Raw genomic sequence first — 23220 nt, 5'->3', positions numbered from 1 at the left:
AATGCATCATTAGGTGATCAGAGAGTATGCTTACACAAACCTAGATGATATAGCCTACTGCACACCTAGGTTCTATGGCATAGTCCATTGTGCCTAGCTTACAAATCTGGATAGCACATTACTCTGCTGAATATGGTAGGCGATTTTGACACAATGGTAAGTATTGGTGAATCTAAACATAGAAAAGGTATAGAAAAATACCATATAAAAATGGCTGGGTGTGGTAGTGCATGCCTGTAATCCCAGCCACCCAGGAGGCTGTGGCAGGAAGATCACAAGTTCATAGCCAGCCTTAGCAACTTAGCAAGAACCTGACTCAAAATGAAAAAAATAAAAAGGACTGGAATGTAGCTCAGTGGTTAAGTGCCCCTGGGTTCAATCCCTGGTACAAAAAAAGGAAAAAAAATTAAAACAGTACACCTGTACCAGGCATTTCCCATGATTGGGGTGTGCAGAACTGGAAATTTTTCTGAGTGAGTCAGTGAGTTTGCCAAGTCAATGTGGAGAATTAGGACACCACTGTACCTGGCTTTATAGATGGCTTTATAGATGACATGCACTTAGACTACACTAAATTTACTTAAGCATTTTTTCATTAATAGTTTTCCTTAGCATACTGGAACTTTTTGAATTTTTAATTATAAACTTAAAATTTTAAAAACTTTTTTGCAACAACTTGAAACAAACACATTAAACCTTTTGTACAGCCATACAAAATATTTTCTTTCTTTCTATCCTTATTCTATAAGCTTTTTCTATTTTTAAATTTATTTTTTATTTCTTTTTACTTTTTGAAACTTTTATGTTAAGAAGTAAGACACAAACACACCCTGTAGGCTAGGCCTGCAAGTGTCAGGCTCATCAATGCCACTGTCTTCCACTCCACATCCTGTCCCACTGGAAGGTCTCCTGGGGAGATGAAAAACATGGAACTGCCATCTCCTATGATAACAATACCACTTTTTAGAACACCCCCTGAAAGGGCCTGCCTGAGATGGTTTTACAACTAACTTTTTTTCCCCAAAGTGCTGGGGATTGAACCCAGGGACTTGTGCATACAAGGAAGGCACTCTACCAACTGAGCTATATCCCCAGTCCCAATTAATTTGTTTTTAATGAGTAGAAATAGTATATGCTAAAATAATGACAAAATATAGTATTGTAAATACATAAACCAGTAACATAGTCATTCATTATCATTATCAAGTGTTATGTCCTGCCCATATTTGAGTGTGCTATCCTATTATGTGACAGGGCAGCAGCACCACACGTACCCATGGGCATTACATTGCATTATGACACTACAACAGCTAGGCTATCTGTAGTTGTTAGGAATTTCTTAGCTTCATTATAATCTTATGGCACACTGTCATATATGCAGCCCACCATTGAGTGAATGTCATTGTAAATCACAGGACTATAATTTTATGTCTTTTAATTAATTGAAGAGAAGAAAGCAGGAATATATTTGTAGCTTCTGTTACATTAACTGTCCTATTTATCATTTCTGTCTCTCTACATTTGTTCCCATGTATTCAAGTTACCATCTTGTTGTGGTTTAGACATGAGGTGCTCCCCAAAAGCTCATGTGTAAGGCAAGGCAATAAAGTGGAATGATTGCATTATGAGAGCTTTTACGTAAGCACTGGATTAATCTACTTGAGTATTTTAACTGGCAGGTAGCGTGTGGCTCAAGGAGGTGGGTCACTAGGCGCTGCCTTTGGGGTCTGCATTTTGTCCCTGGTAACTCTGCTTCCAGGAGCCAGGTCCTACGCTGCTTTCTTTCCCCGCCCCTTTCCACCATGATATTCTGCCTCACCTCCATCCCAGAGCAATGGAATTGGACTGAGACCGCTAAACCCTGAGTGACAAATAAACTTTCCTCCTCTAAAATTGTTTTTGTCAGGTATTTTGGTCACGGCAACAAAAAACTTGACTAAAACACATCTGGAATCATTTTCTTATCCCAATTCAGTTTTGCTGCCACTCACCTTTTCTGTGTAGTTACTGGAAAATATTTTACATTTCTATGTTTATATGCCCAGCTATATGTTGTATACATATTGTCTTCTATAACTGCTTTTTAAATTAGAAGAGAAAAAGTATGCATTTTGTAGTGTCTTTTACAGTTACGCAATATGGTTACGTAATTACTGATACTGGTGATGTGTGTGTGTATATGTTCTTTTTCTTCTGTGTGTGTGTGTAACAGTAACTGAACCCAGGAGCTCTTAACCTCTGAGCCAAATCCCCAGCCCCTTTTTACATTTCATTTTGAGACAGGACCTCACTAAGTTGCTTAGGGCCTCGCTAAGTTGCTGAGGCTAGCATTGAGCTCACAAACTCCTGCCTCGGCCTCCGAGCTGGTGAGATTATAGGCATGTGCCACCGTGCCCAGCTGGGTGTGTATTCTAATTACCCTCTAAGGTTACTTGTTTCAGCCTGAACAACTTCCTGTTAGGGAGAGAGTAGAAGCTGTTAGCAACAAAATCTGTCAGTTTTTGTGGGAAGCTTTATTTGACCTTAATATTTGAAATATACTGGTAGCTTTGCTGGATGTAAGACTCTTGGTTAAGTTTTTTTTTTTTTTTCTTTGAGCACTTGGAATGTCACCCCATTGCCTTTTGGCCATCATTGTTTCTGATGGAAATTCAGCTACTGGGAATACTGAAGCTTCTTTGTAAGTTACAAGTTGTTTTCCTCTTGGTGTTATCAAGATTTTCTATTGGTCTTTGGCTTTCAGCATATTTACTGTTTGTACTATTGTATATATTTGGGTTTGTGGCTCTCTTTGCATTTATCAGGCTTGGAGCTTGTTGAGCTTCCTGAGTGTGTATTGTTTTTTCAGCCAATTTACTCATCATTTCTTCAAGTATTTTTCCTTCTCCATTTTCTCTCCTCTCCTGTCATTTTCATTCTGTGAATGTCAGTATGCTTAATGGTGTCCCACATATCTCTCAGGCTCTGATAACTTTTCTTCATCTATTTCCTTTTTGTTCTTTGTCTTGCATACTCTCTGTTGATTTATCTTCAAGTAAGCTAATTCTTTCTTCTGATAGTTCAAATGTACTGTCCAACCCATTTAGCAAAATTTTATTTTCCTTATTGTACTCTCAATTTCCAGGATTTGCATTTGATTTAAAAAGTCTCACTTTATGTTGATAGTCTCTATTCTTACAGTAAATTTTCTTTCTTTTCTTGTAAATAATTTTATTTCATTTCCATTTGTTTGCTCCTAGTACACAGAAATATCACTGAAATTTGCATATTAGCTGGGCACAGTGGTGCTGGCCTGTAATCCCAGAGACTCAGGAGGCTGGCGCAGGATGATGGCAAGTTGACACCAGCTGAGCAACTTAGCAAGACCTTGACTCAGTAAAACAAAAACAAAATAAAAACAAAAAGGGTGAAGGTGTAGGTCAGTAGTAAAGCACTTGTGAGTTCATTTCTCAGTACCTCAAAAAGAAAAATTGTGTATCTGGAGGTTTTCTTTAATCTACTAAGTTTATTTTCATAAATTTATTCCTAATATTCTCTTATCATACTTCTAATATCAGTTGGATATGTAAAATAATTTTTTCTTTAATTCCTGGTAGTATTAATTTTTTCCATCATTCTTTGCTTCTTCAGTCATGGTTTTCTTTTATTCTTTGAACGTATTCTAAAGGCTACTTTGAAGTCTGCAAAATCTGACACAGAGTCCCTCACAGACGGTCTCTTGTATTTTTGCTGGTGTATGGATTTTTCTTTCCTGCTTCTTTGCATGTTTCATTATTTTTTTGCTGGAATACTTTATTTTTTTTATTGGTTGTTCACAACATTACAAAGCTCTTGACATATTTCATACATTAGATTGAAGTGGGTTATGAACTCCCAATTTTACCCCAAATGCAGATTGCAGAATCACATCGGTTACACATCCACATTTTTACATACTTCCATATTAGTGACTGTTGTATTCTGCTACCTTTCCTATCCCCTACTATCCCTCCTCCCCTTCCCTCACATCTTCTCTCTCTACCGCATCTACTGTAATTCATTTCTCTCCTTGTTAATTTTCCCATTCTCCTCACAACCTCTTATATGTAATTTTGTATAGCAATGAGGGTCTCCCTTCATTTCCATACAATTTCCCCTTTCTCTCTCTTTCCCTCCCATCTCATGTCTCTGTTTAAAGTTAATCTTTTCTTCCCGCTCTTCCTCCCTACTCTGTTCATAGTTGCTCTCATTATATCAAAGAAGACATTTGGTATTTGTTTTTTAGGGATTGGCCAGCTTCACTAAGCATAATCTGCTCTAGTGCCATCCATTTCCCTGCAAATTCTATGATTTTGTCATTTTTTATTGCTGCATAGTACTCCATTGTGTATAGATGCCACATTTTTTTATCCATTCATCTATTGAAGGGCATCTGGGTTGGTTCCACAGTCTAGCTATTGTGAATTGTACTGCTATGAACATCGATGTGGCAGTATCCCTGTAGCATGCTCTTTTAAGGTCTTCAGGGAATAGTCCAAGAAGGGCAATAGCAGGGTCAAATGGTGGTTCCATTCCCATCTTTCCCAGGAATCTCCAAACTGCTTTCCAAATTGGCCGCACCAATTTGCAGTCCCACCAGCAATGTACAAGAGTACCCTTTTCTCCACATCCTCGCCAGCACTTGTTGTTTGACTTCATAGTGGCTGCCAATCTTACTGGAGTGAGATGGTATCTTAGGGTGGTTTTGATTTGCATTTCTCTGACTGCTAGAGATGGAGCGCATTTTTTCATGTACTTGTTGATTGATTGTATGTCCTTGCTGGAATACTTTAGATAGTATATTGGAGCAATTCTGGGTACCAGTCCCAACTCCCATAAAGGGCTTGTTATTTTCTTGTTTATTTGTATAGTGAATGGCTGGATTGTTTTAGTGAAATCTGTTCACTCCTCCCCACCCCAACATTTGCTGTTGCTCCTTAAGGCAGGGAAGGATGGCCTGAGGTTTACACACAGTCACTGTGAGGACAGTGCTTTGGGCAGTCCCCTCTTCTCTCTCCATGAGCTCACCTGGCTATTAAGCCTCATTAATTGCTGGCCAATGCTGTGATGCTCTTAACAATGTCTTTGGGCTAATTGCTCTACAGGTTAATTCAATCCAATTTGAGCTCCTCATGAGTGACTCTGGGGATCAGTTTTGATATTTGCTCTGCCCCCAGTGTCTCTTTATCAGGTTCCCTGCTTTTCCTTCCTAAATAATCTCTGAGCCATAACTGTTCAGTTGAAAGTAGGGCTGTGGGTGACACCAGGTGACACCCCACTTTAGGAGCTGGGCACTTGGTGGGTAGGGGTGGGAAGTAGCTTTCAGGTTTTCTCATCTTGCCTCTTCAATTCTCACCAATGACACTCTGCCCAAGATACAGCCTTCATCCCATGAATGGTGGCTGGTGCAAGGGAGCCCTACCTCCTAGTCACACGCACCTTGAGCCTCAGGCAGCTGGAGGCAGGATAAGAGATGCTAGGAACTTGCTGTAGCTCCCCAACTGGGATCCCAGGAGGAAGGGAATCCTGTGTTCTTGGCTGTTTTCATCTGAAATGGAGTTTCAGTCTGGCAAAGTTGGGAGCAAGGAGAGAGGTAGCCGATCTTAGTTCAAGTACCAGACTCTTGCTTTTGCACTGAGTTACAATAAGTTTTAGATTTTAGGGAATAAATGATTAATTTTTTGCTGTATATTTTAGAACCATTACTAGATGCTCTAAGGAGTCTCTTTTTCACCAGTTTCGTTGTTGTTATAGTTTGGAGCTTGAGTGTTAAGCATTGTGTTAAAGGCTTGGTCTCCAGAGTGGTGCTTTTGGGAGGTGGCAGGACCTTGAGGAGGTGAGGCCTAGGGGTGGGATCTTAGGTCACTGGGGACATTCCCTTGAAGGAAACTTCAGGACCTTGGTGCCTTCTTCGTTCTGTCTTTGGCTCCCTGTCTTGTGATGTTAGTGGTTTTTCTCTGCCACATGCTCCTTCCTTGATGTGCTCTGTTACTATTGACTCCAAGCACTGGTGCTAATAGACTGGTGCCTCTAAAACTTCAAGCTAAAGTCAACCTTTTCTCCTTATAAGTTAATTATCTTCTCAGGTTTTTCATTACAGCCATGGGAAGCTGACCAACACAACTGGTGTGGGTCCAAGGAGCAACTCATGCTGTCATGCCCAAAGTCCCTCTTATTTTTCCTACTGTAAACTTTTAATGCTGTAAATTTCCCACTCAGCACTGCTTTGGCTGCATCCCACTTATTTGATAAGCTGTGTTTTCATTTTTACTGCTCAGGGTTCTGCAGAGAAACAGAACCAATGGAATATCTCTCTCTCTCTCTCTCTCTCTCTCTCTCTCTCTCTCTCTCTCTCTCTCTCTCTCTCATATAAAAATATTACATATGTAGATGCAATATCATAAGTATTATGTATATTATATAAGATGTAATATTATAAGTATTAGCTCACACGGTTATTGAGACTGAGAAGTCCCCAAATACACCAACCATAAGATGGGGGTCAGAGAGGCTCAAATGCCTGAGAGCTGGAGAGGCGATGGTGCAGATTCCAGTCCAGGTCTGAAGGCTTGAGAATCAGGAGCACTAAGAGTAGAAGACCTATGTCCCAGCTCAAGCACTCATGCAAAGTTGATCCAACCTTCCTCTAACTTTATTTTTCTATTCAGGTCCTCACTGGATTGAATGATGCCCCCCACTTTGAGAGAGTCACTTGTGTTAAGCATCTAGCAATTCAAATATACCTTCTACCAGAAACAATCTCATGGACACATCCAGAAATAATGTCTAATTACCTATCTGGGCATCCTGTGACCCAGGCAAGTTGACATGTACCGTTAACCTTCTTAATTTTAATTGTTTGCATATCCTTTAAAATTTTCTTTGAGACTCCCTCTTCAAAATATGAACTATTTAGACTGGTATTGTTTAGCTTTCAGTATTTATAGATCTTCCTATTGTGTTTTGGCATTGATTCTACTTTGATTACATTTTGGTTCGAGAATGTATGCTTTATTATTATATTCAAAATTTCAAAAGTAGATTTTTAAAGGGGAGATAGTTCATCTCACCAACTCTCTCACTATTCAGATGTACAATAGACACATGTTCTGTAGGAGGAAATTCTAGAAATAGAAGGTGGGAAGCAAGAGCCATCACTGTGTTCTTAAGAGTCTCCAGACCACCCTGGATGAAGACAAAACCATGAGTGATGGGGCCCAGACCATGAGTCTGGTTATCCATGTGGAGTCAAAGTCCCATCAGTCTCAGAATAAGGCCACTCTACTGTTACAGTTTGCCAGACTACAGCTTGCTCAGCTTTGGGCACTAAGCATGAATATGGGAGTGGAGGGAGCCCCATAGCAAACCTGAGTATTTGGAGGCATCCAGCACAGGCTTCTAAAGAAGAAGAAGGTACCCTGGTTTCTCACTGGAGCCGATAGCTACCCATTATGACCCACAAATTCTGTCCAGAGCAGATCTTGTCCTAGAGTAGCTTGGCGCTTGACAAGGATGTGGCCAACTTTGAATGGGATAAACCAGAGATTGAGGAGTAAGAGAATGAAGTTTTAGTCTATTTTCAGTTGCTATAATATAATGCGTAAGACTAAGTGATTTATAAAGAATATAGGTTTATTTTGGCTGATGTTTCTGGAGGCAGGGAAGACCAAGGGTATGGTGCCAGCATATGCTTAGCTTCTGGTAAGGGCCTTGCATGGCTTCAACGCATGACACGGAAGCAGAAGGGCAAGCAGATGGGTTCAAAACAGATGAAACACAAAGACTGGCCTTGCTGTGTCACAACCTGCTCTTGTGCCAGCTAACCCAGTCCTGCAAGAACTGTATTACTCCCTCTTAATGAACTACTCACCTCTGAAAAGTCCCCAACTTCCCAAATCACCATAGTAGCAAATTTCAACATGAGTTTCAGAAGGGACAAATTATATTCAAATCATAGCACAAGGGTGGAGAAGTCATGCTTAAGCTGGGTTACTCTGCTCTTAGGTGCAGGGAATGCAGCTTCTTCCCACTCTCATTCTTGGAATAGTTGGTCCTCACCAGCCACAACTTGCCCCTTGTGCTGGAGGGTCAATAGGGAGACTGGACGTGGTACTCTTCTATTCCTCTTGGTCAGATTTCAAATGAGCAAAGCCTCATAGGAGCCAACATAGCCTCACTAGATGACAGAATGTTGTCCCAGCTCTCCTCTCCTAATCCTGTCTAAGAAAATGCTGGGTGCAGGTGTCCACATGTCCTAGGGCATGCTGGCCCTGATTCTCTGCTCTCAGTGGAGCATGCAATTGAGGTCAATAGTCTCATGGCTGGTATGTGCTCAGAATGGACTTATTGGTGACTGCTCACCTCCATTCCTCATGACACCAGTAATGTCACTCAAAGTGTGCTTGCACACACATGGCACAGTGATTCCTTCTGTAGGGTTTCATCCTGCAGATGAGCTCACAATTGAGCCAAGACAAATGATAAGTTGTTCATGACAGCAGTGCTTGTGACAAAAGTTAGGAAATACTTGGTGCCCACCAAATAGGGACAACTTCAGTAGAGTATCCTTCATTTACCCAGTCTCAAGTGTCTGTTCCAGAAAACAGGATGGAGCAGATCAAGATGTTCTGATATGTGCACAGTATGCTCCTATCTGTATGAAAACCCTCCATAAATATCCTCACACCTACTCATACACACCTAGGCAGCCGGAAAGACAGCACACCACAGTCTGCAACTGCCTTGAGTGTGGGTGTCCAGACCCCACCTCCCTGCATCAGCTTGTTTTCTTTAGCTAAATCACATGCCATTCCTTTGAAGCTGACTTTTCACATGCTTCTATTATACATGTTTTAAAACCATTCATAACTCTATGAAAACATTTCTTTGGAAAAAAAAAGTGAGCCTGGAAAGAAAGTGTGAATTATGAGTTCTGTTTTTCCTTAAATGATCCATTTTCACCCAGACTTTGGCAAGTCATTTTCATGAGCCACTTAGGAATTTCCTGTTTATTTACTGTGGGTTCCAGACAAACCCAAACTCCTGCATCTCACAGCCCAACGAGCCCCAGTTTTGGCCCAAGGAGCTGTCTGGGCTATGGCTAAGAGTGTGACTCACCTTGAACCTACTCTCCCCAACTTGCCCCTGCCTGCTGTAGGGTCATAAGCATCTGCATCTCAAGACTGAAGGGGATTCCCATAGCCTGCCTTCTGATTAGAGAGGAGAGCTGCCAGGATTTCTGCCTACAACTATAAGACATGTGGAATTGGCCTCTTTTTCCTCCTAGAGCATCAAAGACAAAGATTCCAGGGGCAGCTATGGAGGAAGAAAACATGCTGTATGCAGGGGCACAAGCATGTGTGCACCCACCAAAACACAGATGCAGACATGTGGAGACAGGCACACACACACACACACACACACACACACAGATAATCACACATGGTGACACTGAAAGAGACAGACACAGGCACACACATACACCTCTGTGCTCAGCAAGAGCTTCCAGGGCATTTAATTTTTTTTTTTTTTTTTTTTTTTTTTTTTTTGTGCATTGCTGGGAATTGAACCCAGGGCCTTGCTCATGGTAGGCAAGTACTGTATCACTTAGCTAAATCCTCAGCCCCCCAGGGCAGTAATCTTCTTTATTCTTTCTGTGGAGGCTGTCTGAGAGCCTGGTACTTGGCTGTCTTGCCTGGGATTCAGGCCCTAAGGCACTTCACACCTTGGGCAGGTGTGAAGGTAGGCTTCTCCCTGTCTATGTACCCTGTCTCAGATACTACTGGAAAGGTAAATTCTCCACTGATCAGCCCATTCTTCAGATATGAGTCATTTTCCATGCCAGAGGGGAGGGGGCCTCAGTGCTCCAAGGCTGTGGGGGCTCCGAGGGGCTCTGACAAGTACATAGCCCTTCTGAGCTCAGTGCCACTGGGCACCCTAGCAATGCATGTGTGGTCACCCACACTGTTGCTTCCTGTCACCTCCAACCCTGCAAAGCCCCCTCCCCAGCAGGCCTGTCAGGGCAGCTCAGGCCTCTCATGCAGCGAAGGTGTTCTCTGAAGTCCTTTCCCTTTATCCGGTCTTGCTTGCCCTCTCATGAGAAGGCCCATTTGAAGACACTGGGTCATGAATTCATGGGATGAAGTTTTCAAAATGACTTAATATCAACATAGGCAGGGAGGGCCCATCTTCTCACCAGGTAGTTGGTGAGAACACCAGCCAATCAGGAGTCACCTAGGCTGGGGTAGCCAGAGAAAATAGTGGATGTTCAGTTGAATTTGGATTTCAGACAAAAATGCCAAAATATCATTGAGATATTGCCTGGAACATATTTATATTAACAATTGTATTCACTGTATATCAGAAACTCAAATTTAATTGAGCATTCGTTTTTGTCGTTGTTGTTTTCAGAATCAGGCCACCTATGCAGATCCATACCTTTGAGGATGATTTTCTTCCATGAAGTAGCTGAGCTGGGGGAGTGTAGGCGGCTTCCAAGCTTGGGATGGAGACATATGTGCTTGCTCCCTCCAGGACCTCAACCTTGGTAAGGAAATATCTCCTAGTGTGCTCTCTCTTTAGTGCCACTTTCTAGTATCAGATTTTGCTTAGAGTGCACAATATGTCCTCCAGTAGTAGTGTCTTTCATTCTATCCCTTTGGATTTGCCTCTGCAGTGCCCATGAAATATGTCTGATGCACATGTTCATTCTACCCCTGGCTGAGTCTCCCTCACTATACTATGAGCTCACTGAGCATGGGCCCTGCTTCATATCTTGCTCCCCTCCCTGTCTTTCTTCCATCAACAAATGTTCACTTCCAGCCACAGCATAGGTAGGAGATGAATGGAGGGAGAATAGATCTAGCCCTACTCTCAGGGTCCCCCCATGCTGGGCTCCACTGAGACTTTCATGGGTCTGCAATCAATGCACAGGCTACTGTGCCTGGTTAGATGAGGTCACAGAAGCTCTGCAGAAATGCCAGCTTTCCTGGAGCTTCAGCTCTGAGCTGATGTTGGGAGAGGGCAGCTCAGTACCACAGGAGGGTCTGAGGCTGCAGATCCCGAGGATCAAGCCAGCTGGTAGGTAGCATTTCTTTTTCTGAAGTGGTCATCTTAAAGCCACAACTGGCCACTTGTGCAGCTGACAAGGCTGGGATTGAATCCAGGGCTATTTGTTTCCAAAGCCTTTTGAGTGTGCCCCCACCTTATGGTCCTGTGGATGTCATCATCCTGTGGCTTTTGGAAGGTAGCCCTGGAAGAAGGTAGTTCAAGTCAATTTGAGACCCCAGTGGCACTTCATGCAAACCTTTGGCCTGCAAGGTGGCCTGGTGATCCATGCAGATCAGGCATTGACAACTTTTGGATCTTGCAAACTGTGGTAAAAGTAGAAGGAGTAGTTTACTAGGTCAGGAAAGCTGTGGTCCCATCTTATCAAAGTCCCATGATGCCAGCACAGATGTATTCTGTCACTGGCTTTTATGGGCTGGATCCAAGTTGAAGCTTTAGCTAGGCCTAGGGCAACCTTGGGGGATTTTGTGAAGGAGCATGTCCCTATGGTTGGAGTGGATATAGGAGTGGCTGTGCAGAGGGAGAGAGAATAAGAATTTACCAGGGATCACTTGGGGGAAGGGTTATTGTTGAATTTTCCTAGCAGGACTGGCCAAAGGGATTTAAGTGTTCTGGCAGCCAAGGAGAAACCTCAGCTTGCCTTGTATATATACAATGCACGTACGACCTTATACAGAATAATTTTCATAAGGAGAATTACATTTAAAATTTTTTTTAGTTATATATGGATACTATATCTTTATTTATTTATTTTTATGTGGTGCTGAGAATCAAACCCAGTGCCTCACACCTTCGAGGCAGGTGCTCTACCACTGAGCCCCAACCCCAGCTCCAGCATTACATTTTAAAACACTGGAAATTGAATCTGTGCATTTGATTTGTATTTTGTTATACTGGAAGAAGAAGGGAATAACATTCAATGTGGGAAGGTAACACTGATAGTAAATCTCTGAATGTCTTCTTCTTCCTTTGTACCTACCACAGGTATGCAATGTCTTGAGACAATGCATTATAAGAAAAATGTCATAGCTTTATAAGATTTTACTCTATAAGGAAGTAATGAGAAAGTAAACAGGGCAAATCAATGGTATTAACTTTTCTTCTTATTGAAAAATGTAACCAGCCAGGCGTGGTGGAATATGCCTATAATTCTAGCAGTCTGGGAGGCTGCAGCAGGAGGATCACAAATTCAAAGCCAGCCTTGGCAACTTATTGAGGCCTTAAGCAACTTAGCAAGACCCTGTCTCAAAATAAAAAATAAAACAGGCTGGGGATGTTGTTCAGTGGTTGAGCACCCCTGTACTGGAAAAAAAAGTAAAAGAAAAAGAAAAATGTAACACAGCATGTTAGTCAGCCTGTCATCATTGTGACCAAATTATGTGATTTATTTTGGCTCACAATTTCAGTCCACGGTTGGATGGTGTCAAGGCAGAAACATGACAGAGGAAAGCTGCTCAGCATTTGGTAACCATGAAGGAGAGCGAGAGATAGATAGAGATAGAGATAGAGATAGAGATAGAGAGAGAGAGAGAGAGAGAGAGAGAGAGAGAGAGAGAGAGAATAAGAACACGAACATGAGAGCAAGTGCATGTAGAACCAGGGATATGATATAGTTCTCAAGTCCTCAAGGCCCTGGAGGACTACTTTCTCCAATCATACACCATCTGTCTACAGTTTCCACCATGTCCTGGTGGTCCATTTAAACTATCAATTCATCAAATGCATTAATCTACTGATGAGATCAGAACCCTCATGATCTAATCACTTCCCCAAACCCTACCTCTGGATGTTGCTGCACTGGGGAAGAGTCTTCAACACATAAACTTTTGGGGAATATTCCAGATCCAAAACATAACATGCAGTTTATTTTTAATTATGGAAATAATCATTTTTGCAGCTTTCAGGCAAAGGCTAGCACTTTGTTTATGTAAAACTTATGAGAAAGAGGTCAAAAGAGAACATCTAATTATAAATGGTGACAACATTAATTCACGTCTTTGGCTCCATCCTGGATATATCACTAGTGATCTTTAGTAGAAATTCTTTTCAACAATTGGAAATTTGTGCTATAATAATGTATTAATCAACATTATTTCTTAAAAGCAAAACCTAAAAATTCAGCTTTCCTGAGGTGCTCATGCACTAACATTTTGCAACCCTCTTCCCACGTTGGAGAAAACCTATTTCTTACTGTCACAATGATTACAAACTCACTGTTAGTAGAGAGAGTATGCCTGGAAGAACAAAGATTTTTGGTCACTAATGTTCACATTAAAATATGTATTTTTAACCACTCTATCTTCTGTCTTCCTATTTTGGGGATGTATGCACAATTTCATTCATAGAAACATGGTATAGGATGATGTTTTCTCTGCATTATCCAGCCTGATTACAATAACCTTGTGCTTCTGGTGAATGAAGAGACTTCATGATCTGGGGGTCAGAAGGATTCCCCTTCTGAGGTGACAGACTTCTGTGCAAACACCCACACCACTCAGCCTCCCCCAACTCAGGTTGCAGGGGAGCAAAGATGTTCCTCAGCCTCTCTCTCTTCCCTTGCCTGCTTTCCATTACCATAGAGAAGCCAAAGCCTAGGGCTGCTGCCCCAGCTGCTATGCCCCAGAATTAGCAGTTCTCTGAGGAGTCCTATTTTCTCTTGTCGGAAAACAGTATCTAAAACAAAGATCTGGGAGTGGGGTGTGCTCCTTGAGACTTGGGGTGTGGCTGTTTCCAGCCAGTCTCAGTGGACAGAGCTAGGAAGTGCATGTGTGTACATTTACTCATTTAGAAATCAGTTGTTTTTCTTGATTTCACTCCGTCCTTCTATCTGTACATTGAGCCAAGCATGAATCCATACCGAGGTCTCAGATCTCAGACTGTGGCCAGGCTATGGGTCACATTCTCACCTCCCCCTTTCAGACCTGTACCCCTCCACTCCCAGCAAGATGCAAGATACCAGCTGCTACCACCCAAAGTGCCCTCATCTCTGTATTCAACCCCAGAATAGATGTAAGACAATTTCAAAATTGCTAACCTGCTCTTACTTGAAATAAATTTTCTAACTGAAGTGTAGTTCCTTCTATCTGAACTCTTAAGGGTTCCCATCAAAATACCATTTTCGCTGTTGCTCAGACCAGTTGCTTTCCCATCCCTGCACAAAGGCCCTGTGACCATTTGTATGCAGTAAGAGTCTCTTGTCACATTCTGAGTTCTGTCCTGGGATACGCCAGCCTCCTGCATGATTTTTAAACATTTTCATCTATTACAGCATACTCTCTGTGAGTACAGTTCTATCTATGGGTTTTGAAAAATGTAGAGGTTCCTATAATTTCTTTTTTTTTTAAATTTTTTTTTATTGGTTGTTCACAACATTACAAAGCTCTTGACATATCATATTTCATACATTAGATTGAAGTGGGTTATGAACCCCCAATTTTACCTCAAATGCAGATTGCAGAATCACGTCGGTACACATCGACAATTTTACATAATGCCCTATTAGTAATTGTTGTATTCTGCTACCTTTCCTAGCCCCTACTATCCCCCCTCCCCTCCCCTCCCATCTTCTCTCTCTACTCCATCTACTGTAATTCATTTTTCTCCTTGTTTATTTTCCCATTCCCCTCCCAACCTCTTATATGTAATTTTGTATAGCAATGAGGGTCTCCCTTCATTTCCATGCAATTTCCCTTTTCTCTCCCTTTCCCTCCCATCTCATGTCTCCGTTTAATGTTACTCTTTTTTTCCTACTCTTCCTCCCTGCTCTGTTCATAGTTGCTCTCATTATATCAAAGAAGACATTTGGTATTTGTCTTTCAGGGATTGGCTAGCTTCACTAAGCATAATCTGCTCTAGTGCCATCCATTTCCATGCAAATTCTATGATTTTGTCATTTTTTATTGCTGCATAGTACTCCATTGTGTATACATGCCACATTTTTTTTATCCATTCATCTATTGAAGGGCATCTGGGTTGGTTACACAGTCTAGCTATTGTGAATTGCACTGCTATGAACATCGATGTGGTAGTATCCCTGTAGCATGCTCTTTTAAGGTCTTCAGGGAATAGTCCGAGAAGGGCAATAGCAGGGTCAAATTGTGGTTCCATTCCCATCTTTCCCAGGAATCTCCAAACTGCTTTCCAAATTGGCCGCACCAATTTGCAGTCCCACCAACAATGTACAAGTGTATCCTTTTCTCCACATGCTCGCCAGCACTTGTTGTTGTTTGACTTCATAGTGGCTGCCAATCTTACTGGAGTGAGATGGTATCTTAGGGTGGTTTTGATTTGCATTTCTCTGACTGCTAGAGATGGTGAGCATTTTTTCATGTACTTGTTGATTGATTGTATGTCCTCCTCTGAGAAGTGTCTGTTCAGGTCCTTGGCCCATTTGTTGATTGGGTTATTTGTTATCTTATTGTCTAATTTTTTGAGTTCTTTGTATACTCTGGATATTAGGGCTCTATCTGAAGTGTGAGGTGTAAAAATTTGTTCCCAGGATGTAGGCTCCCTATTTACCTCTCTTATTGTTTCTCTTGCTGAGAAAAAACTTTTTAGTTTAAGTAATTCCCATTTGTTGATTCTTGTTATTAACTCTTGTGCTATGGGTGTCCTACTAAGGAATTTGGAGCCCGGCCCCACAATATGTAGATTGGAGCCAACTTTTTCTTCTATCAGAGGCAGAGTCTCTGATTTGATATCAAGCTCCTTGATCCATTTTTAGTTAACTTTTGTGCATGGCGAGAGAAAGGGATTCAGTTTCATTTTGTTGCATATGGATTTCCAGTTTTCCCAACACCATTTGTTGAAGATGCTATCCTTCCTCCATTGCATGCTTTTAGCCCCTTTATCAAATATAAGATAGTTGTAACTTTGTGGATTAGTCTCTGTGTCCTCTATTCTATACCATTGGTCCACCTGCCTGTTTTGGTACCAGTACCATGCTGTTTTTGTCACTATTCCTCTGTAATATAGTTTGAAATCTGGTATCGCTATACCGCCTGATTCACACTTCCTGCTTAGAATTGCTTTTGCTATTCTGGGTCTTTTATTTTTCCATATGAATTTCATGATTGCTTTATCTATTTCTACAAGAAATGCCATTGGGATTTTGATTGGCATTGCATTAAACCTATAGAGAACTTTTGGTAATATCGCCATTTTGATGATGTTAGTTCTGCCTATCCATGAACAAGGTATATTTTTCCATCTTCTAAGATCTTCTTCTACTTCTCTCTTTAAGGTTCTGTAGTTTTCATTGTATAAATCTTTCACCTCTTTTGTTAGGTTGATTCCCAAGTATTTTATTTTTTTTGAGGATATTGTGAATGGAGTGTTTTTCCTCATTTCCGTTTCAGAAGTTTTGTCACTGATATACAGAAATGCCTTTGATTTATGCGTGTTGATTTTATATCCTGCCACTTTGCTGAATTCATTTATTAGTTCTAGTAGTTTCTTTGTAGACCCTTTTGGGTCTTCTAGGTATAGAATCATGTCATCTGCAAATAGTGATAATTTAAGTTCTTCTTTTCCAATTTTTATGCCTTTAATTTCTTTCGTCTGTCTAATTGCTCTGGCCAGTGTTTCGAGAACTATATTGAATAGAAGTGGTGATAGAGGGCATCCCTGTCTTGTTCCGGATTTTAGAGGGAATGCCTTCAACTTTTGTCCATTCAGAATGATGCTAGCCTGAGGGTTAGCATAGATAGCTTTTACAATGTCAAGGTAAGTTCCTGTTATCCCTAGTTTTTCTAATGTTTTGAACATAAAGGGATGCTGTACTTTGTCAAATGCTTTCTCTGCATCTATCAAGATGATCATATGGTTCTTATCTTTAAGTCTATTGATGTGGTGAATAACATTTATTGATTTCCGTATGTTGAACCATCCTTGCATCCTAGGGATGAATCCTACTTGATCATGGTGCACAATTTTTTTGATGTGTTTTTGTATTCGATTTGCCAGAATTTTATTGAGGATTTTTGCATCTAGGTTCATTAGAGATATTGGTCTGTAGTTTTCTTTCTTTGAGGTGTCTTTGTCTGGTTTCGGAATCAGGGTGATGTTGGCCTCATAGAATGAATTTGGAAGAGCTCCCTCTTTTTCTACTTCCTGAAATAACTTGAAAAGTATTGGTATTAATTCTTCTTTAAAGGTTTTGTAAAACTCTGCTGTATACCCATCCGGTCCTGGGCTTTTCTTGGTTGGTAGTCTTTTGATGGCTTCTTCAATTTCATCCATTGATATTGGTCTGTTCAAATTGTGTGTATCCTCCTGACTCAGTCTGGGCAAATCATATGACTTAAGAAATTTATCGATGTCTTCACTATCTTCTATTTTATTGGAATATAGGTTTTCAAAATAATTTCTAATTGTCTTCTGTATTTCTGTAGCATCTGTTGTGATATTGCCTTTTTCATCCCGTATGTTAGTAATTTGAGTTCTCTCTCTTCTTCTCTTCATTAGCATGGCTAAAGGTCTGTCGATCTTATTTATTTTTTCGAAGAACCAACTTTTAGTTTTGTTAATTTTTTCGATAGTTTCTTTTGTTTCAATTTCATTGATTTTCGCTCTGATTTTAATTATTTCTTGCCTTCTGCTACATTTGCTGTTGTTTTGCTCTTCCTTTTCTAGGGCTTTGAGATGAAGTGTGAGCTCATTTATTTGTTGGTTTTTTCTTTTTTTGAGGAATGACCACCAGGCGATGAATTTTCCTCTTAAAATTGCTTTCATTGTGTCCCATAGATTCCGATATGTTGTGTCTGTATTTTCATTTATCTCTAAGAATTTTTTGATTTCCTCCTTTATGTCTTCTGTAACCCATTGATCATTCAGTAACATATTGTTCATTTTCCATGTGATGTAGGATTTTTCCTTCCTTCTTTTATCATTGATTTCCAGTTTCATTCCATTATGATCAGATAAAATGCATGGTATTATCTCCACCCCTTTATATTTACTGAGGGTTGCCCTATGGCATAATATATGGTCTATTTTTGAGAAGGATCCATGTGCTGCTGAGAAAAAAGTATATCCATTTGATGATGGTTGATATATTCTATATATGTCAGTTAAGTCTAGGTTATTGATTGTGATATTGAGTTCTATAGTTTCTTTATTCAACTTTTGTTTGGAGGATTTGTCCAATGGTGAGAGAGGTGTGTTGAAGTCACCCATAATTATTGTGTTGTGGTCTATTTGATTCTTGAACTTGAGGAGAATTTGTTTTATGAATGTCGCAGCACCATTATTTGGTGCATAAATATTGATAATTGTTATGTCTTGTTGGTGAATGGTTCCTTTTAACAGTATATAATGACCTTCTTTATCCCTTTTCATTAACTTAGTCTTGAAGTCGATTTTATTCGATATGAGGATGGCCACCCCTGCTTGCTTACGAGGACCGTGTGCGTGGTATATTTTTTCCCATCCTTTCACCTTCAGCCTGTGTATGTCTTTTCCAATCAGATGTGTCTCCTGGAGGCAGCATATTGTTGGATTTGTTTTTTTAATCCATGATACCAGCCTATGTCGCTTTATTGGAGAGTTTAAGCCATTAACATTCAGAGTTACTATTGATATATGGTTTGTACTTCCATCCATGTTTGAATGTTTATCCTTTTTTTAAAAAAATTTAGTTTGTTTTTCCATGATTATCTTTCCCCTTGCCCTCTGTCTTTACTGAGGCACTTCCCACTGATGGTTTTGGTTATTGTTTTTCATTTCTTCCTCGTGTAGTGTTTTGCTCAAAATGCTTTGCAATGCTGGTTTTCTGGCTGCAAATTCTTTTAACTTTTGTTTATCATGAAAGATTTTTATTTCGTTGTCATATCTGAAGCTTAATTTTGCTGGATACAGAATTCTTGGTTGGCATCCATTGTCTTTCAGTGTTTGAAATACATTGTTCCATGACCTTCTTGCTTTCAGTGTCTGTGATGAAAAATCCGTTGTTAACCTTATTGGTTTACCCCTGAATGTAATCTGTCTCCTTTCTCTTGTAGCTTTTAATATTTTCTCTTTGTTCTGTATATTGGATATCTTCATAACAATGTGTCTTGGCGTTGGTCTACTCTGATTTTGTGTGCTTGGTGTCCTGTATGCATCTTCAATTTGTATATCTGTTTCCTTTTTTATTTCTGGAAAGTTTTCTGTAATTATTTCATTCAGCAGGTTACTCATTCCCTTGGTTTGAATCTCTGTACCTTCTTCTATCCCGATGACTCATAAGTTTGGTTTTTTTATGTTATCCCATAACTCTTGGATATTTTTCTTGTGATTTTTTACCAGCCTTTCTGAGTTGGCTAGACTCTTTTCAAGATGATATATTTTGTCTTCATTATCTGACATTCTGGCTTCTACTTGCTCCACTCTGTTAGTGATACTCTCAACTGAGTTTTTAATTTGGTTTATCGTTTCCTTCATTTCTAGAATTATTGTTTGATTATTTTTTATAATCTCTATCTCCTGATAAAGATGCTTAACTTCTTCTTTTATCTGTTTATGCAATTCATTCTCAATGTATTCTTTCACTGCTTGAATTTGCTGTCTTGTATCCTCTTTAAGGTTCCATTCCATCTGTCTAAGGTGTTCCTTGAGTTCTTTATATGACCATTTTTCTGATGACTCTAGGTCCTCCTGAATATTTAGGCTTTCCTGCATTGTTTGTACTCCTTTTCTTCCTTGCTTTTTGAAGCTGCTCATGTTACTTCTTGTTCTGTTTGACTGCTGAGTTACTGTTTACTCCTATAAATTTATTTGATGCTTGGGAGGAAAGGTATTAGAAGGGAAGGAAAGAAGTCACTAAAGAGAATGAGAGTAAGCAGGTAGAATTCAAGGAAGGGGGGGATAAGAAAAATGAAAAGACAAAAGAAGAAAAAATAGGAAATAAAAAAAGAAAAAAAATTTAAAAAAATAATAATAAAAAAATTAAAATTAAAATTAGAGAAAAAAATTAAAAAAAATTGTAAAAAAAAATTTAAAAAAACAACAAGAAAGAAAAAGGAAAATGAAAGAAAAACCCAAATCAAAAAAAAAGAGAAAAGAAAAAAAGGAAAAAAAAAACTAATAAATGCAGTCTTAGAGTTTGATTAACTTCTCTTCCAGTAGGTGGCGCTGTGCCCACCAGGTCAAGTTTCTCCTGTCAATACGCGGGAACGAATCACTGTGCAGCAGCTCCTCCCAGACTGGGAGAGTCTCCAATCCTTTGTGTCTAGGGCCTCCTCTTGTGTCTAGTCACTTCCCACTTTTCCTCTAGCCAGGCCCCTCTCACGGTGCCGCTCACCACAATACTGGCTACACACCAGGTCTGCTTCTCCTGGGAGCCCTGTTTTCATGAATGACTGGGCACAATCTTCCAGTTTGCCATTCCCTCAGACCCTAAGTTTGTAGAGCTTGGTGCTGAGAATCCTCAGCGAATTTTACTTGCCCTCTGGTAGCCACGCCCCCGGTAGCTGGTGCAAGAGACCTCAGCTGTCAGCCCTGGTGGGAGCGGTAGTTCTGCGCCGCAGGTCTCGCGCCACCTCTGATTCCCTCGGGCTGGCTGTCACACTCACGGGAGAGCTGGGAGGGGCCCTTACGGGAGAGCTGGGAGGGGCCCTTAAGTTTTCCCCGTTGTGTGGAGAGGGAAGGCTAGGGGATTACACACCTGTAGCCGCAGGTTTCAATGAAGTTATCTCCTCCCCCGCAGTCTAATGACGTCAGTTCTCTGCCATAGTGGTGTCTCTTGCAAATGGCCACAGTTCGTTTCCCTTTGCCGGGCGACCAATGCAACGGGTGGGTCCTTACTGTCTCTCCCAAGCCCCGTTTCAAACCTGTGGCCACTACTTATGAAGGTTCCGTAGGCATTTACCTCTGTAGGATGAGAAGGGCTGACCAGTTGTTTCAGCCGGATGGATTAATGCTGAGTCACAGCTGTTTGTCTTTGGTTTTTTGATCAGCAGCCTTTTTCTGAGCACCTTCCTTCTTTTTCTTTTCTTCCTGATTTTTCTTTTTCTTTTCTTCCATCAAACGCTCCTCTTCTTGTGTTTCTTGTTCTTTCTCCCTGGGCTCCGTCCCCGGCGGCGGCTCCGCGCGGCTCCAGCGGTGCGGGCCTGGTGGCGGCGAAAGCACACTCGGCCGCCCTACACAAAGCAACTCTTGCAATTGCACTGCCCTAAGAGTGCTTTACTTGCTTCTCTATAGTTCAGTTCCAAGGATCCTTGTCTCTGTTTAAAATTTTGATATTTTCTTGATTATAAGTCAATAAGTTTGATTGACTTTTTAATTAAAAAAAAAGAAAACTACTACATTAAAGTATCTTCTTGAAGTGGTGCCCTCTTAAAATACGCACCTCAGCTGAGTGCCACACTGGCCTTAGACTCGGTCCTATGCAAAATCCTCTTAATAATCATGTCTTAGAGGGCCACTGATTTTACACATTATGTTTGAAACCTAAGATGTAAGTGTGGTTCTCAGGAATCCAAAGCCTCAGGGCAGTGGCCCAGACTTCCGGAGGCGGAGGGGTGCGTGGTGACTAGAGCGCCGGGAGGTTGGGAAACCGCCCAGGAGTCTCACCATGAAGCACAGGTTAGACCCTCTGGGGTAAACGTTGCCCCGGAGGTCATTGTGGAGAGTCACTTACTCATTGATGAAGTCTACGTCCTCTTCGTGCGGCAAAAAGTACGCGTTCAAACCGGAACCCAACAGGAGAAGCCACCGAGGTTCCTATAATTTCCCTGTGCCATTCCCTACATAGTCAACTTGTCCCCAATCCCCTAAATCTTACAACTTTCAGTGTGTTTTCTGTCTGTATGGTTTTGCCTTTTGCAGGCTATCATATGAATGCAATCATGCAGCATAGAGCTTTTTCAGGCTATCTTCTTTCATTTATGCTGTGCCACTAAACACACACACACACACACACACACACACACACATGAAAACAAACAAGATCACTTTCAAGTTCACCAAAATTCCCAATCTTTTGCTTATTCCTCCTTGAAAGTAGCAAGCACAGCTAGTTAAAAATTGTTTTTTTTTTTTTTGCTTCACATTAGTTAAAAATGTATATGTGATATTTTACTCTCTAGGACTTGCATGAGCTTATTTCTATTGCTCATTGTTTCTGCTAGTTTTCATTTGTGTTGATTTGTCTTCTTGAATGCCTGGTTATATTTTATTATATGTTGTATTTTGTATATGCACAATTGTTTGTAGAAATACTTCGAAGCATAGGTTACTGCTTTTGTTCACTTGTTTTTAAAGAAAATTCTCAATTGCTTCTGGCAACTTAATGGCATACAAGTTTTCCTCAGTCCAGTTCATGAATCAAGGTATCCTGAGCCAACCTGAAAACTGAAGTCAGGGTGCAGTCTCTGTAAGGGTTAATTTTCTTGTTTTTCCCTTAGATGACTATCCTTTGATATCCTAGCCCCCAAATATTCCCACCCTTTAGGGCTTCTACTCTTGAAGGGCCCTGAATTCTTCTTTTTGTCCCCTTAATCCTACAGAGGATTTTTTTTTACTACTTTTCTAGCATTAGTAGTACCCTTCAGATAAAAAATAGCCCCACATGTGCTGAAAATTGGACCCCAGGGTGATGGTGTTGAGAGAGAATGTGGAATCTTTAAGAGGTGGAGTCTACTGGGAGGTCCTTAGGTCACTGGGGGAAATGCCCTTGGAAGGGATTAAGGTGAGTCTTAAGGGACCTTTGACAGTTATGTTTAATAGATGTTCCTTATATTTTCAGCAGTCTCTAGTGGTTGGATGGGTTGATAGAAGAGTGGGCTAGGTGTGTTGGTTCACATTACTTGGTTCACCTTTAGTAGGAGTGGAGATTCCTGTACCTCTTTCAGGCCATCTTTCTGTTAGGCCAATTTTTTTATGGCTATAAAAATTATACAAGTTAGGTTAACTATATGCAGTAAAGAGGTTTACTTGGCTCACATTTCTGGAGTTTCAAAGTCCAAGATCAGATTGGTTCAGCCTCTGGGGAGGGAACAATTGGGTCACAGTGGTGAAAGTGAGTATGGGAAGAGGAGATCACATCTCAGAACAGAAATACAGAGAGCAATTAGGGGTTGAACTCACATTTAAAATAAATCTTGAGACAGAGCTCAGAGGTTCTATGAGAGCCACCTTAATCTCTTCCAAGGGCCT

General features: G+C 40.7%; 1 long non-coding RNA gene across 6 annotated transcripts in view; it reads left to right on the top strand.

The window, feature by feature from the left end:
- Positions 1-23220, top strand: part of LOC308647436 — a 109250-nt gene that overhangs the window by 53490 nt on the left and 32540 nt on the right. For all 6 annotated transcript variants that reach the window (XR_014021620.1, XR_014021621.1, XR_014021622.1 and 3 more), the window contains one exon: positions 10429-10564. This is a non-coding gene — a long non-coding RNA (uncharacterized lncRNA). The remainder of the gene's footprint in view (positions 1-10428; positions 10565-23220) is intronic.

The sequence above is a fragment of the Spermophilus citellus genome (genome assembly GCF_964194105.1).
Source record: "Spermophilus citellus genome assembly, chromosome: 4".
Classification (NCBI taxonomy): Eukaryota; Metazoa; Chordata; class Mammalia; order Rodentia; family Sciuridae; genus Spermophilus; species Spermophilus citellus.
Note: the sequence above shows the minus strand (reverse complement) of the source record. Positions and strands in the feature narration are given on the sequence as shown.